General features: G+C 36.7%; 1 long non-coding RNA gene across 1 annotated transcript; it reads left to right on the top strand.

Annotated features, from left to right (window-relative positions):
- The first annotated feature begins 1,491 nt into the window (after positions 1–1,491).
- LOC147846495 (uncharacterized) lies at positions 1,492–5,426 on the top strand. Its single transcript, XR_015478968.1, has 4 exons — positions 1,492–2,357; positions 2,928–3,397; positions 3,605–4,697; positions 5,179–5,426. It is a non-coding gene; the product is annotated as an uncharacterized LOC147846495 (long non-coding RNA).
- Positions 5,427–17,314: the final 11,888 nt, after the last annotated feature.

Genomic DNA, 17,314 nt, shown 5'->3' with positions numbered 1-17,314 from the left:
GGTTACATGAAGTTTTTCAGTGGCTGCCATCCGACTATCCCAATGTATATTAAACTGTCCCCAATGTTTAGTGCTTTCAGGTCTCAACTGAAATTCTACCTGCTTATTAGAGCATTCAGAGTTGATTAAAGTGATCTGGTTTAATTATTAATTATTGTTGAATTTTAGTTTCAGTGTCTGCTGAATATATATATATATATATATATATATATATATATATATATATATATATATATATATATATATATATATATATATATATATATATATATATATATATATTTGTCTATGTGATTTTATGCTGGACTTTAGAAATAACAACAGTTTAGAAATAACATTTGTATTGTACGACATTTTATTCTGCTAATAACTGTGATTTTTACCTGGCTTCTTACACTGAATCATGAAGGGATAAATAAAGAGATCTTTAACTCCAATACTGTATGTCAGTGAAAAAAAACATACAGTATTGGAGTGGAATACAGTATATTAAGCTGAATTCATCTAGTGATTGGATTTTTAGGCTATAATTATATGCAAATTAGCACATATTTAATTCATACATCATTTGCATATTTAAACATAACATTTTACAAAGCTAGAAATGCAAAAATGGTTGCAGTTATTAATGTAATCAATCATCTGGTGAAGTATTGTGAAAATAATTAGTTTTATATAAATATATATATATATATATATATATATATATATATATATATATATATATATATATATATATATATATATATATATATATAAATATATAAATATATATATATATATATATATATATATATATATATATATATATATATATATATATATTCACCTGCAGTGCCATGCCTTAAGGCGATGACTGTGAGAGGAAGGAAGAGAGAGGAAGCAATTTGTCGCAAACATTAATCATGAAGAAGGGATAAATTGTGCATATGAACACTGAAGGATTTTTAGTAAGTGGTGAGGCGAGTAATGTGACTGTGAAGCTGAAATGTGTGTCTGAGCCTCAGTGAATGCAGAGTAATGGCTTAAAGAAGCAACACTAATAGCTTAACTACAGTCTCACAAGCATGACGGCAGCTCTGCTCTTTTCAAAATTGTATATATATGTTTTCCAGTTATAAGATACTTTACTAAACAAAAAGCGATGTTGCATGACAAAACGCTTCTGCTGTAGTTTATGTCAGACAGTCACTTTACCGGTGAGCAAAATGTACTTTCTAAAATGTTGACAGGTAATTTTTCAGTAAGGTGGGTGTGATTTTGTCAGGTAGGATGTGATCCTGTTGATCCTGGAACATTATCATCAAGTTGATGTTGATCCTGGAACATCATTTTTGTTCGACAATGTAATCCATACCTATCCCCACCCTGACTATGAATTATTCCCTAAATGAAAAGGGAATAATAGTTGGATAACAATAATGTAAAAGCCTGTAATTCTAACTGTAAGCCTAAATTATTGTAAACGTATCTCTTAATTCTGATTGGCAGATTGGAATGTTGTTCCAGGATCAACATAGAAGTTAACCCTCTGAGGTCGCCACACAGGGGCGGATTGGTGGCGGTTAAAGGGATTGGCCACTGTGGGCTGGTCAGTTTTTATTTTTATTTTGTGTGTTGTTTTTACGTGCAGCTTTTATCTCTTGCAAGATGTGAATATGATGATGATGATAGTAATAATAATAAATATTAAGCACATGCCCCAATCTGCAACGGCCGGCTGGTTTTGAGATGGGCTGACCCAATCCGACCTAATCACAGGTTATGCGAACGTTATCAAAATCTGGCAAGAATGTTAAACAAAAAGTAAGTGCAACACAAATTAATTGTCAGAGATGGACGGTAAAAAGTGAAAGGCCGTGCCGAAAATCTTAGAGAAAGACGCGGTGGTGCAGTGGGTATCGATGTGACCTCACAGCAAGAAGATCACTGGTTCGAGCCTCGGCTTGATCAGTTGGCATTTCTCTATGGAGTTTGCATGTTCTCCCTGTGTTGGTGTGGGTTTTCTCCGGTTTCTCCCACAAGTCCAAAAACATGTGATATGGACCTTTTTCTTAGAACGCAAAATTACCCATTATGCTTTGTGTGTATGCGCAAGGAGAATGCTAAGACCTTCCAGTCGGCAGCTGATGCGTATAAACAGTCACATTTGGACAGCTTTGCAATAATAGTTTTAATTTGTTTTACCTGCTTTTATCATCTTAGAACTAATACTGTTGTTGATCAGCACCACCTGCCGGACCAACACAATCTCACAGCAATTCGTAACTTTTTGATTTAGTGGCTAATTCGTATGAATTCTTAAGATCTAATTTGCACTATTTAGTACGATTTGACCCAATGAAGGTTGGGGTTAAGCCTGATTTATACTTCTGCGTCAAGTGACCGGCGTAACCCACGGCGCAGGCAACGCGCGTGGCTGTGCATTTATACTTCTGCACGCTGTCTCTGTTGGTCTGCATTAACACTTCCGAAATGCTAGTTGGCAGTGAGGTGTAAATGTTCCTCTGTGTCGAGTTTCTTCGCTGCTTTTTAGCTTTTCCTGAACACTTCTGGGATGTACAAGTGGCTCACACTTGCTCATTTTGAGGCATGAACCGGCGGACATGCAACAACATTAACTATGAGGTAAACACAAAACAAAACTTTCCATCCGGAGCTCCTTCATGGGACTCCACACTTGTAAACAATCACTACATCAGGCTTGCACCATTCGCGCGGCTCTCTGTCCCGCCCAGACTCGTCAGCGCTACCAAGCCGACCAATCACAGAGCTTGCGCTACGCGTCGTTGCCACGTGTAGTTACATTTTTTGAGAGGTGCAAGTCAGCGACGACGACGGCCACGGCAAAGGGCTATGCGTCAGCGCCGTAGCATACGCTGGCGTTTGACGCAGAAGTATAAATCAGCCTTTAGGGGTGGGGTTAGGTGCCATGCCTCCTTTTTAAAATCTTAAATTGTACGAATATGTATGAATTAGCCACTAAACTGACAAAACGTAAAATACTTACGTTTTCTTGTGAGATCAGGCTGGCTGGACTGATTATTTTAAATAATGTGATCTAATGGGATGGAAAACATAGGTGAATTGGCTAGGCTAAATTGTCCGCAGAGTATGTTTGTGAGCATGTGTGTATTCCCAAATCATATGCTCGATTAGTTGGTGGTTCATTTCGCTTTGGCGACCACAGATTAATAAAGGGACTAAGCCGAAAAGAAAAGGAATGAATGTATAAATTAGTTATAAACGGGTTGTTTTTGTTCTAGTCACATAAATTAAATGTTTAAATATCTATAACATATGGTACTGCTTATATTATTTCACCATCTGTACACCAATATAAGTAGTGAATGTGCATATGAGTGTCGGTGTAGTCATGTGGGCTGGAGTGGCTACAGTGTCGAGAGGGGTCTGGCTGCAGACTCGGTGCAGTGCAATCTGAGCTCCATCCAATGCTTTTTAATGCGCTCACCTAACCCCACCCCTAACCCTACCCATCAGTGATGTCACTCACTCCATTGAGTGCATTGTGTCTGACATTGCATTGCTGAGTGATGCAATCTCAGCTTGCATCATAAAGGCTGCATCCAGATACTATTGACAGTGTCAGGGCTGATTTTTTGTCCCAGTCCGCCCCTGTCTCCACATCATGACGACAAGATAAGCATCTCTTTTTTTCTTAGACTAATCTCTTCTTCATCTCTTCTTAGACTAAGAATACTGTTGATTTTGATCACACATATAAGTTATACACCATTTGAATCTGTTATGTGTCTGCTTTTTTTGTGTACACTCACAAAAACAACAAGAGTTTGTGCCTTTGCAAAATAAATAAAATAAACAGAGTTTGTTCGTTCTTTTGTCTCTTCACAAAATGTTTTTAGAAACCAGTCACTAAAATGAACTGAAACTTTAGGAAAACAAGACACACAGACATGAGATATTTATATGTGTGGAAAGTTTGAAGAGTCTAATTTAAATGCAGTGAGTGCATGTTGAAAACAAGAAATGTTTAATAGAGTAATCAATATGAATCCAACACTATGTGTAGTTTTCAGTCTGAGCTCATCATTTTTAATGCAACCACGCCCATGGGCCACTTTGCTATTACAATCGTCCACATGAGACGTCCATTACATGTTATCTGTGGTCAGAAACATAGTGAAATCTCCATGAATATATGAGAGAGATACAGTACATGAGAGGCTTACCTGCATAAAGCTGCACTTTTCAACATGTCCTACTTGGTGAAATCCCACTATCCTGTTCGGAAACAAGCTATTAAGTATGTAACAAGTATTTTGAATTATATTTAAGCAACATAAAAAGATAAAAAATGTTTAATTTGTTTTTTTATCAGTGAAAGTCCTTCACGTGTTCAAAACCTCTTTGAGTTTATTTTTTTTTCTGTTGAACACAAAAGTAGATATTTTGAAAATATCCAGTGGTGTAAAAAAAAAAAAGAGTACCGAAAAATCATACTCAACTAAAAGTACCATTACTTGCCTAAAAATGTGGTGCAAGTAGAGTTAACCTATCTGTTGTAAATATTCTGTAGTGCATTTATTTATTGTCATAAGACATAATTGTTAGGTTAGATTAATGTTGTGATGTCAGGTGACCATAATTCAATGACTAGCCAGTGTCTAAGGATAACACTATTTTGACGTCCAATAAAACTGTCATATGACGTTCATGTTTGGTTGATTTTAGGTTGTGTTAGAAAGTGACCAAAATCTAACATCGAACCAACATCTTAAATAATGTCATTTTGACGTGAAATACTGGCATTTATTCGTCAGGCAACCAAAATCCAGCATCTGATAGACGTCATAGTGGTAACATCCACACAACGTCAAGCTGTAACATCATTAGATGTTGATATTTGGTTAATTTTAGGTTGGATGTTGCACATTAAGGTATGCCTTGGGTTCTGATGTCAACCCGATTTCCATTTCCAAACAAAGTGCAACGTCCCCACAATGTTGGGGTACAACGTCAGTCTGACGTCATGACGCCATTTCGATCATCATACTGTAAACATCCTTCATCTTTTCATCAGTGACATGCATCTAAACAGTCTCTTGGTCAAGGCGTGTGAAGATTTTGGGCATCTTCTTGGACACCTTTAATGCTTCCAAACAGTTTGCTGCCATTATTAATCACCCATGTCTTGAGGTTGTTCATTATGATGTTATTTACCTTCTATGTGTGATTTGATTGGACAGGATTCACAGGACTGATTTTTCTAATCCCCATAGACAAGAAAAAAATAAAGTAGTGACTGCAGGTTGAAGGAAAGTAGTGACTAAAAGTGAGTAAAACTACTAATACTGCACTAAAAATCTACTCAAGAAAGAGTAAAAGTACACATTTTTAAAAATACTTAAATTACAATTTCTGAGAAAAAAAAAAACCCAGTAATTTAAGTATTTGTAATTAGTTACTTTACACCACTGAAAATATCTAACCGACTTATTTTTTTACTACAATTGAAATCAATTGTCAACCAACATTCTTTAAAATATCTTCTTTCAAGAGTTCCCACTTAGATATGCTTGACACTTATAGCAAGTTTGGCATGCTGTCCCGGGAGACAACCCTGAGTTTGGAGATATTTGAGCCCCAGGGCTCCCGCCCGGTCTGGAAGGAGAAAGTGATCCCTTTATATTAAGCTAGGATCATTCTGGTTGGATTTTACTGATTACGGATGAGTGGCCAGCAGTGCACAATCATATCACGTGCTCTTAAAGAAACTTAACATTTTTAAACTGCATGAGGGAGAATAAATAAGGCAATTTTCATTTTAGTTTCCTTTTATCACTTTTTAAGTATTTTAAAAGTAATTTAGTGAAAAAAAATCTCTATATTTATTTGTATATCATGTCTAATTGAAAAATTCAATTGCATTACCTCTTAAGATGTATCCTAAGACCACCAACCTGACAAAATATTGAGATTTTGTTATACTCAATATGAACAAGTGATATTAAGTAAATATCTTTAGTTTATTATATGTATAAGACTAGAAAACAGCTAGTTTGTATGAAGAAAGCTACAGTTTGTGGCTTGAGAAGTTTGAGAGTTGCTTCCTAGCTCTGACAGGTTTCAGTCCCATCACTCTCTTTAATAATTTCCTCTGCTGTCTGTCCTGAACAATCTAATAAAAAGACTGAAAAATGATATATAAAATGTCTTTGAGACTGTTGTCAGGAGAGAAGGAAATGAAAGATGGACACTGATGTGTATTGTTTGAGGAAGAGCAGGGCAGGTCTAAAGGTGACGGTTCACACTGCATCACATATGACACACACAAACACACACACACACACACACACACACACACACACACACACACACACACACACACACACAGCTGTGTGCTTTATGACACCTTCGGATCAATAATTCATCTTTAACATGTTCTCAAAGAAAATGTGAAAATTTCACCTTGTGGAAGTGAAAAGGATGTTGACTTGCCTTTGATACGCACGTCAGTTGTGTTTGATGACTTCATTTTAATATATTTTGACATACAGGCTTTGCACATTGGTACAGTAGAGTGGGCTATAAAATAGAGCACACTAGATTATACTCCTGGAACTGCAGACCGATTGTGTGATGCCATAAAATACAATATGGCATTTTCAAATTGATAAATAGATAAAACATGTTACAAACTTTGTAAAATTACTGTAATGCATGACATTTAGTGTATTGTTGCTTCTATAAAAGGATGGCAACAGCAATATAAATATAACATTTTTTTAATTGTGATTATGCTATTGTTTTTCTTTTCTTGAGGAAAGAAGACTTTTGTTTAGCAAGATTGCAGTACAGTTTTATTTTTTTATGGTTTCTTTTAAAAAACACAGAGACTGTTATTAAGCAGCCAATTGGTGGTTTATTGAGCTATCCATCTAAGTTCATGTAAGCATCAATTGTTTATAAATTAAAGTGTGATCAAAATTTGTCAAAAAAATTCCTTTGAACATCTCTCTCTCTCTCTCTCTCTCTCTCTCTCTCTCTTATATATATATATATATATATATATATATATATATATATATATATATATATATATATATATATATATATATATATATATATAGAGAGAGAGAGAGAGAGAGAGAGAGAGAGATATTCCTTCAAAGGCCTGCCCTCAAGAGACTCTGATTGGTCAGCTAACATAACGCTCTGCCTCTTCTGTGTAAGTACTGTCAGTCAGTCTAACTGTTAGCCATATCAGTTTGATTCAGACAGAAATGCACAGAAATAAAACAAAAACCTCACTAAATAAAACCTTTCTAAAATAAAACCTGACAAGTGTCTTAAGTATATATTCGAATTTAAGCATGTGTAAGTAATTTGAAACATCTACATTTAACGTGCTCTTATTTGAGATGTAGAATGCAGTGAAAGCGGCTGCATAGAGAAACACTGCAGCATTGGTGAAGATTGTGGCTGTTTACAGTGGTTTGACGGATAAATATGAATTTGTAGCTAAATCGTTGGCAGTGCCAAACAGCATTTCCTGTTGTTTACATTCTTGTTTACGTCCTTGCTGCATCATTCTGGTAAGGTTAGAAACTATGCATGTAATAGATCAATTTTAAAAATACTTAGCAGCTTTTTCTATTATGGTTGGAGCTGCTCTTTCTTTAAGGAGTTTTTAGCCAAATCTATTCAAATTCCAGAGATTCTAAAAGCTGTCCTTTGTCAAATGCTAGAGCTATATCTTTTTTGGAATATAATTACAATTGAACTGTATGTCTCTCTTTGTGTTGTGTCCTTTGGAAGCCCAAATACAGAAACAGAAGTAGCTCTATGGAAATAGCAGCATTTGGACGACATTTTAGCTTACTAAAATTACAGCATCTCTGGCCACTCCCTTTTGCTGTGCGAGGTATATGTGCGTGGTGAATGTGCGTAACCTGAAGGTTTTATGATCTCATTAATCTGAATGTAAATTTTTTCAAAGCTTCATTCGCTGTAGGCTTTGCTAAGATAAGTCTGTGAAAACAATGTCTCCCTTTGTACTTTGAGTGTATTACATACAGAGATGTTCACACAGTTTCATAACACATGAACTATGAATATAATATCATAGTGGACCACCCCTTTAAAGTGTGATCAAAATGAGTAAAATAAATTTCTTTGATCGTCATTGTAAAGACACTGGTTAGTTTAAATTCTCCACAATGTAACTTGTTCTACTTTACCTTTGATCAGAAAATGCAAGACAGCTTCCAGAATCTCTCCCAGTTCAGTTAAAATTGATAACACTTTTTAAAAACAGCTTTACTGATCATAACTTATTTTTGCATTATAACATCTGTTTGTGTTAAAGTTGAAAACTTTCTGTTGTATAATTGTTCTTTAGAGCCTCTTGCACCTTAGAAAAAAGTGAATCTAAATGATGCCTTTGTCTCTGTCTCGAGCGTGAATAGTTTCTTTCTCGCATTAGCAACCGTGTTTCGACATAAAGTATTTGTGTGACTCTCAGGAGTGCTACTTCCAAACCATCGCATCAATAATACTAATGTTTCTTCATCTCTAGCGAATCTTGATGAATAGACTTTATTTCTTCTGAGGAGAAGACTTGACATGCCTTATATAACACAATCAATTCAGGATGAATCACTTGTGTTGTATTATTCCTCATTTGGAAGTCACTTTAGATAAAAGCTTCTGCTAAATGAATAAATGCAAGTGTAAAATAAAAGCAAAACGTTGTATTGAGGTAGCCGTGTTTGGCAGGGAGATGTTTTTGTTTTTGCTGCTGATTTTCTTCTCCTGCTTCTAAGTAGGCTTAGACTAGTTTAACACTGGTTAATTGATTATATTTGTGTATTGTTGGGGAAAGTTACTTTAAAAAGTAATACATTAAAATATTGAGTTACTCGCCCAAAACATAACAAAGGCGCATTCTGAAAACGTAACCCTGTATTCATTTCTGGAGATTACGAATTACATATTCAGAAGTATGTATGGCTGCATTTAGTCTTTAAAACAAACGCTACGGGGTCGTAAGGAGTCCTACTTTTGGTATGGATGGTTTTCCCGCTGTTAGCAGTTTGTACGTCGGTTTACTTGAGTAGCAGAGAGGAGTTGACCCCGATAAAAAAGTTAGACAAAACAATGGTTCCAGAGAGCGGGAAAGACTAAAACAGAAGCCAAAAAATAAATAAATAAAAATAAACAAGTAAATAACGGTGAGAATGTGGTTAAATCTAAAAAAATGTGGTAAAAATCAGGCGAAATGTTTTTCTTTTTCTGGATTGCTTTTGAAAACTGTCAGTCAGGTTTAGGGAAGTGGGTGGGTGGGTCAATCGGTGCTTTTGAAAACATTGTTGGTTGAATTTAGGGAAGGAGGAGGGTGGGTCAGTAGATCAGTCAGTCAGTCAGTCGACAGCGGCCTCTGGTGGGTTTATGCGAGAACAGCAGGCAGGAATGACACTCACGAGAGAAATTTGAGATCTCAAAAAGCATACACAGTGCCCTCTGGTGGATTTGTGAAAACATATTATCTGGTATATTTGTGCAAAAGCTGCAAAAAATAAATAAATAAATAAATAAATAAATAAAATAAATAAAAACATAGGTCTTGGGATATATTTGGCACTCTCCAGAAATGTATATAGCGATACGTTTTCAGAATGAGCCTGGGTTGAATTCATTACAGTATCAAGTTTCTCCCCCTAGTTGTGTTTCAGTTGTGGAGGAAAAATGTAGTTTTACCAAACTTGAATGCTTATAAAATATTGTTTTTCTATCTAACAATGTGGTCTCAGGGACTTACCATGGGATATATGATGTATGCTTGGTAATTTTTTTTGTCTTGTGCGGAAAAGTAGCGCAGGTCCATAATGTAAAATGACTGATATAAACAGGAGAAAGCCCTCCCTTCCCACACTCTGCAGTGTTTCATATGACTGTCTGACCCTTTAAATATAAATGGAGATGTTTGTCTCTTATTCTTACATTTGAGTTACTTTTGCATTGCATTTCTCATCTCTTTCAGAGCTTGCAGGTTTTTTGTTCTTCTTCTTCTTAAAAAAAAAAAAAAAAAAAAAAACAACAACATAGGCTCATTCTGAAAACCTTATATACACTCCTGAAGATCGTGAATTATGCAGCCAGAAGTACAGATGGCTGCATTTTGTCTTTAAAATGAACACTACAAGGCGGTATGACGCTGTTCCTTTTTGTACTAGCAGCTGACAACTTACCTTCATATGGGCTTTTTTGCTGTTACCAGTTTGTCCAGTGGCTTGCAGCGTATGTCGCCGGACTTGAGATGCAGATAGGAGTTAAATGCAAGACAGGGTTTGAGTTTAATGAAAAACGATTGCAGAAAGCAGGTAAGACAAAAACAGAATCCAAAAAATTATATAAAAAAAAGTTAATGACAGGGTGAGAATGTGGTAAAATCTGAAAACGTGGTAAAAACCAGATGAGGGCTTTTCCTTTTCTGGTCTGGGGAATCGGGCGAGTCAATCGGTGCTTTTGAAAACACCATTGGTTGGGTTTAGGGAAAGAGGAGGGTGGGTCAGCCAGTCAGTCAACAGTGTCCTCTGGTGGATTTATGCGAAAACAAAAAAGAACAACAACAAAAAAAACCATTGTTTTTGATTTGGCTCTCTCCAGAAATGTGTATAGCAGTACATTTTCAGAATGAGCCTGGATTGAAAAAAACACATAAAAATAATAGAATAATGAGAACTTCCTGACCCCGAAGCTATATGTGTCGTATATACAGATAAATGAATGTTAAATGCAATGTTTTTTTGTTTTTTTTTCTGGCAAGGACATTGTAAATCTTTAGTTTTTACAGTAAGCAAACATAATTGTCAACTGCTGGAGTGACACTGTGGATGGAAATGTGCAGATTTAAGCAGGTGGTAATGTATAAAAATATTCCTTTTCTACATCACTAAGGAAGTGCCATGTGAAGGCTTATTTTTCAGATGCTTGCAGAAAATAACTTACAAAACAAATTTACTGGTTTGTCCTTTTTTTTTAGATAGACTGAGAACCCTAAAACATGGACAATGTCAAATGTGAAGAGATTGAAAATTATGTCATCATTCCAGGCAGACAAAGAACATCAACATGATGTCAGATTGACGTTGTACCCCAACGTCGTGGGATGTTGCATTTTGCTTGGAAATGAAAACCGGGTTGACATCAGAACCCAACATCAGGCTGAAGTCAATGTCGGACAGATGTTGCATTCAGGTCAATTTCCAAAACAACCTAAAAACAACAAAATATTAACATCTATTGTTGTTACAGCTTGACGTTATGTGAACGTTAACCAATATGATGTGATATCATACCTGACAAATAAATGTCAGTATTTGACGTCAATATGAGATTAGTTTAAGATATTGGCTAAATGTTGGATTTGGGTCATTTTCCAAGACAACCTAAAATAAAAATAAAAACGTCAAACTAACATTTTCCTTATACCCTGGCAACATAAATCTAACATAATATTAATGTTTTATAACAATTGTGTGTCTGCTGGGTTTACTTACCCTTTTTTTGTTTCAAAACTTTATGATTTTATGACCCAGGTCCTCCAGTTTCCCCCCACAGTCCAAAGACATGCACTATAGGTGAATTGGATAAGCTAAATTGGCCGTAGTGTATGTGTGTGAATGCGAGAGTGCATGTGTGTTTCCTAGTACTGGGTTGCAGCTGGAAGAGCACTGTGTAAAATATATGCCAGAATAGTTGGCGGTTCATTCCACTATGGTGACCCTTGAGAAAATAAGGGACTAAGCCAAGGAAAAATAAATGAATGAATGAAGTCAGTGGTTACAGGTATCAACTTTCTTCAAAATATCTTTTTTTGTGTGTGTGTGTGTGTGTGTGTGTGTTCAGCAGAAGAAAGATCCTCATAAAGCTTTATAACCGGGCGAGTAGTTAGTGAGCAGTTGATAGTGAGAACTATTCCTTTAACTGAAGTCTAAAATGTACCTTATACAGTTCACTAGATATTCAAATATGTTGGTGAAACAGGTTTAGCCAGTCTGAACAGCTCGGTTTTAGCCTTGTCCATCCTCATAATACACAAAATGCTCTCTCTCTCTTTCCTCTCTCTTTCAGCTTTCCTGTCGTGCTTCAAATTAGATCCAATCACGTCTCATTTTCGTGCTAAAACACCAGCGTTTTAGTTTCTAGTGCTGTCACCTGTGATGGTGTTCAAGTGTGGCCCCTTCATACCTCCCCTAATTACATCTCCCAGCATGCAGTGGGGAAGTTAAATGAATGTAAACGCTGGCAAACGCTGGCTTGTTAGCGTCTAAAAGGCCCATGTTGGCATGACGAGAGCGACAGGTGCACTTGCTGTCGTTGTCTGCGGTGCGTCTGCATTATTCTGGCTTACTTAAGAGCAAGAAAAAAGGCCAATCAGCTGGATTTTCAAGCCTCCAGCAAGGCCCAGTCTGTATAATGAGATTCGTGCGCTGACGCTAGCCAGCTAAAGTACCAGAGCAGTTGTAAATTAGCGGGCCAAGATGGTACAGAGATGGTGTCACGATGCCACTTGTTCCACAACACAGTCAGGGACGTTATTTTGTTCGGCCAGAATTAGATGGTATTTTTTACATCAAATGATTATCTGATGTTCCTGGGAGGCTTTATGAAACAAGAGAGAGTCGCAGGGAAGGTCTCTGAAAGTCTGCCTGTCTGTCTGTCTATTTGTCTGCCTTTTTTTTGTCTGTCTGTCGGTAATATTAATATTTTCATCTGTAATATTATCATTTCTATCTATCTATCTATCTATCTATCTATCTATCTATCTATCTATCTATCTATCTATCTATCTATCTATCTATCTATCTATCTATCTATCTATCTATCTATCTATCTATCTATCATCTTTCTATCTGTCCATCTGTCCGCCCATCTGTCAGTCCATCTGTCAGTCCATCCATCTGTTCGTCAATCCATCCGTCAGTCCATCCATCCATCCATCCATCCATCCATCCATCCATCCATCCATCCATCCATCCATCCATCCGTCCATCCATCTGTTCAGTCTAATTCATCTATCCATCAGTTTGTGTGTACGTCCGTCTAACAATTCATCCATCTGTCAGTCAGTCCATCCATCCATCTGCCCGTCTGTCCATTCGTCTTGTCCATTCATCTGGCCATCCCATTCATCTGTCAATCTGCCTGTCCTTCAATTGATCTGTACATCAGTCCATCCAGTCCAATTCATCTGTCCATTCGTCCTGTATAACCATCTGCTAATCTGTCCATTCGTTCTGTCCATCCATCCATCCATCCATCCATCCATCAAACCATCAGTCCATCAATTCATTCATCAGTCTATCTACCCATCCGTCCTCCTTCTGTCCAGTCCAATTCATCTGTCTGCCCGCTTGTCCAGTTCAATCCATCCATCCATCCATCCATCCATCCATCTGTACGTCCGTTCGTCCATCACTCCGTCCGTGCGTCAATCAATCTGTACGTCCAGTCCAAATTCATCAATCCATTCTTCCTGTCATCTGTCCATCAGTTTATCAAGTCATCCTTCAGTCCATCTATCCATTTGTCCATCAATCCATCCTTTCAATCCATCCATCTATTAGTCCGTCTGTCCGTCCTTCCCTCCCACCCTCCATCCATCCGTCCATCCATCCATCCATCCATCCATCCATCCATCCATCCATCCATCCATCCATCCAATGTTCCTTCTTTTAATCCATCCAGCCTCCCATAGTTTATCCATCCATCTGTCTGTCCGTCTCTTCATCCATTCATCCATCCATCCATCCATCCATCCATCCATCCATCCATCCATCCATCCATCCATCCATCCATCCATCCATCCAATGTTCCTTCTTTTAATCCATCCAGCCTCCCATAGTTTATCCATCCATCTGTCTGTCCGTCTCTTCATCCATTCATCCATCCATTCATCCCTCCATCCATCCATCCATCCATCCATCCATCCATCCATCCAGGAAGACATTTTTATTTGTAAAAAAAAATACAAAAAATACAAAAATGTAAGAGTTTTCAGCCATGTTTTGTACCCTATGAGTGGAAAAAGCCAAACAAGGGCGTCTCCATCTGTGGGAGAAACATAAAAGAAGCAAAGAAAGTGTTGATGAAACAGAGTGAATGTAGCCTGTGGCTGTTTAATGTTTGCCATACTGTGATTGTAATTAAACCTTCGTGCTGCCAGTATGTGCTGGCAGAAACTCTGTCCCCACACTCCTCAACAAACCTATTTCCATCTGCCACACATGCTTCAAACACAGGCACCTACAGGACATTTGGAGAATGTGTGCCCCTCTCTCTTTCTATACAACCTACAGGGCTTTAAGACCCTGCAGAAGAGCCAGATGAAGCTTAAAATGTAGCTTCTGCCAATGTGCATGCATGAACATCACTGTCTTTTGTATTATTTAGATGCAAGTGAAGTGATCTATATCCAATGCTGATTTAAGTACCTCTGAGGATGGTGGTGTGGTTGTTAAAGCTCAGGGCTGGTGACCAGAAGGTTGCTGTTTTGATTCCGTATGAAATAGCTATTTTAAGCTTGAGTGAAACATTTAACCGAAGATATCCCCAGAAATCTCACTCGGAAACATCCATAGTCTGTTCACTGACTGGTTAATTCATCTAGCATTAAAACAAGGCAAGAAACAACGGTTCTAATAAAAAATCTAACTGGGATTTGTAAAGTCTAGGAGCAAAAAGGACATGACAAAATTAAAATAATTAATATTGTCATCATTTATTAATTTTATTTCGGCTTAGTCTCTAATTTATCAGAGGTCGCCACATTGGAATGAAATGTTAACTAAACTAGGATGTTTTACCCAGGCCTACCAGCCACAACCCATTACTGGGAAACACCCATACACTCTCAAATTCACTATTAGGCCAATTTAGTTTATCCAATTCACTTATGCGCATTTCTTTGTACTGTGGGGGAAAATTAAATCATTAATAAATAAATCAGGCCCAATTTTAGAAGTGGAAATTTTGTAAATCTTTTTTTTTTATATATATATCCTTGTATTTCTAAAAACTTTTGAACTTGATGTGTTTTGTCACTGAAAACCATGTCCGCTGGTGTGAAACTATATGCAAATTTTAAACGGGTAGTTCCAGTAAAAATCTTAGTTAGAAGAAGGACCCAAAAATCATGTGAATGAATTCCAAAACATGCCCCTGTTAAGTTTTTTGACTAAGAATTTCCTTAATATTTTGTTTTTTAGGAACCAATATTCAATTAAATTTTGTTGTCCTTTGGTGTGAGCCCATTTATAGAAAATGTCCAATTAAGAAGTAGGACGATTCATGGAGGAAACAAATATTGTTCATAATTTCATATAAAATAAGCAACACCATAGGAAGTTAATTCATTTATTTTCTTGTCGGCTTAGTCCCTTTATTAATCCAGTGTCGCCACAGCAGAATGAACCGCCAACTTAACCAGCAAGTTTTTATGCCCTTCCAGCTGCAACCCATCTCTGGGGTACATCCACACACACATTCACATTCACACACACTCATACTCATACACTTCGGACAATTTAGCCTACCCAATTCACCTGTACCGCATGTCTTTGGACTCTGGGGGAAACCGGAGCACCCGGAGGAAACCCACGTGAACGCAGGGAGAACATGCAAACTCCACACTGAAACGCCAACTGAGCCTAGGCTCGAACCAGCGACCCAGAGACCTACTTGCTGTGAGGCGACAGCACTACTTGCACCACTGCTTCGCCCACCATAAGAAGTTAATAACTATTATATAATATGCAGATAAATTGCCTTTAAAATATATTTTTAAATATTTTACAGTTTTTCTCAGTCACTTTTGTATAAATCTCAGATCAGATTTAAAGTTCTCAAAACTAGCTGTTCAATCTTCATATCATAGTGTCAGTTGTGTACATCAGAAATGCAGTTTCTCCTTTCGAGCAAGTTGCAAATGCATTTGTGCATCCATGCAAATAATTATGCACATTTCTCTGATGTTTCGTACATTATCAGAAGCTTATGTCATGTTGATCAAAATTTATTATAATGGTCTCTGTCTGAATAGTCTTACCCCCCAAAACATTTAGGCATTCCTTCATAAGATTATACGTTGTCATAACGACCTGTTATTTCTAAATCTGTCCTAAATTGGTCAACTGCTCCCAGACTGTCTTTTTCTTTCTGTAACACAATGGTTTGGTCTGTGAAAGAATTAAACAAAACAAAAAAAAGCATAAATGTGAATTTTGTCCAGTCTCTTGCTATCAAAAGTTTACATACACTATGGTGTATAGCCAAAAGAAAAAAAAAAAATAAAATAATGTATTTATAATCAAAACTCCCCTCCTGTTGTATTAACAACATGACTAAGTAATTTGTCTTATCCCCACACAATGGACATGTCATTCTGATTTCACTGACAAGTTCAAGTTCCCATATGTTACTGCCTAGATAGAACAATTGAACGATCAATAGAAATTTAGATAGATGGAGAGATAGATAGATAGATAGATAGATAGATAGATAGATAGATAGATAGATAGATAGATAGATAGATAGATAGATAGATAGATAGATAGATGAAATGACATAAATCTATCTATCTATCTATCTATCTATCTATCTATCTATCTATCTATCTATATATATATATATATATATATATATATATATATATATATATATATATATATATATATATATATATGGGCGAGGCAGTGGCGCAGTAGGTAATGCTGTCACCTCACAGCAAGAAGGTCGCTGGTTCGAGCCTCAGCACAGTTGGCCTTTCTGTGTGGAGTTTGCATGTTCTCCCTGCCTTTGCGTGAGTTTCCTCCGGGTGCTCAGGTTTCCCCCACAGTCCAAAGACATGCGGTACAGGTGAATTGGGTAGGCTAAATTGTCTGTAGTTGTATGAGTGTGTGCCAACAAGAAAATGAAAAAAAAAAAAAAAAAAAAAAAAAAAAATATATATATATATATATATATATATATATATATATATATATATGTATGTACACAGTTGAAGTCCGAATTATTAGCCCCCCTTTGAATATTTTTTTTCTTTTTTAAATATTTCCCAAATGATGTTTAACAGGGCATATAATAATATATTTTCTTCTGGAAAGTCTTATTTGTTTTATCTTGGCTAGAATACAAGCAGATTTAAAAAAAAATTAAAACCATTTTAAGGTCAATATTATTAGCCACTTTAAGCTAACTTTTTTTGGATAGTCAACAGCAGTGGTTCTCAAAATGGGTGTCGGGACCCCCCTGAAAAAGTTTGAGAACC

The sequence above is a fragment of the Danio rerio genome, chromosome 2, assembly GCF_052040795.2.
Source record: "Danio rerio strain M-AB ecotype USA chromosome 2, GRCz13ab, whole genome shotgun sequence".
Lineage (NCBI taxonomy): Eukaryota > Metazoa > Chordata > Actinopteri > Cypriniformes > Danionidae > Danio > Danio rerio.
Note: the sequence above shows the minus strand (reverse complement) of the source record. Positions and strands in the feature narration are given on the sequence as shown.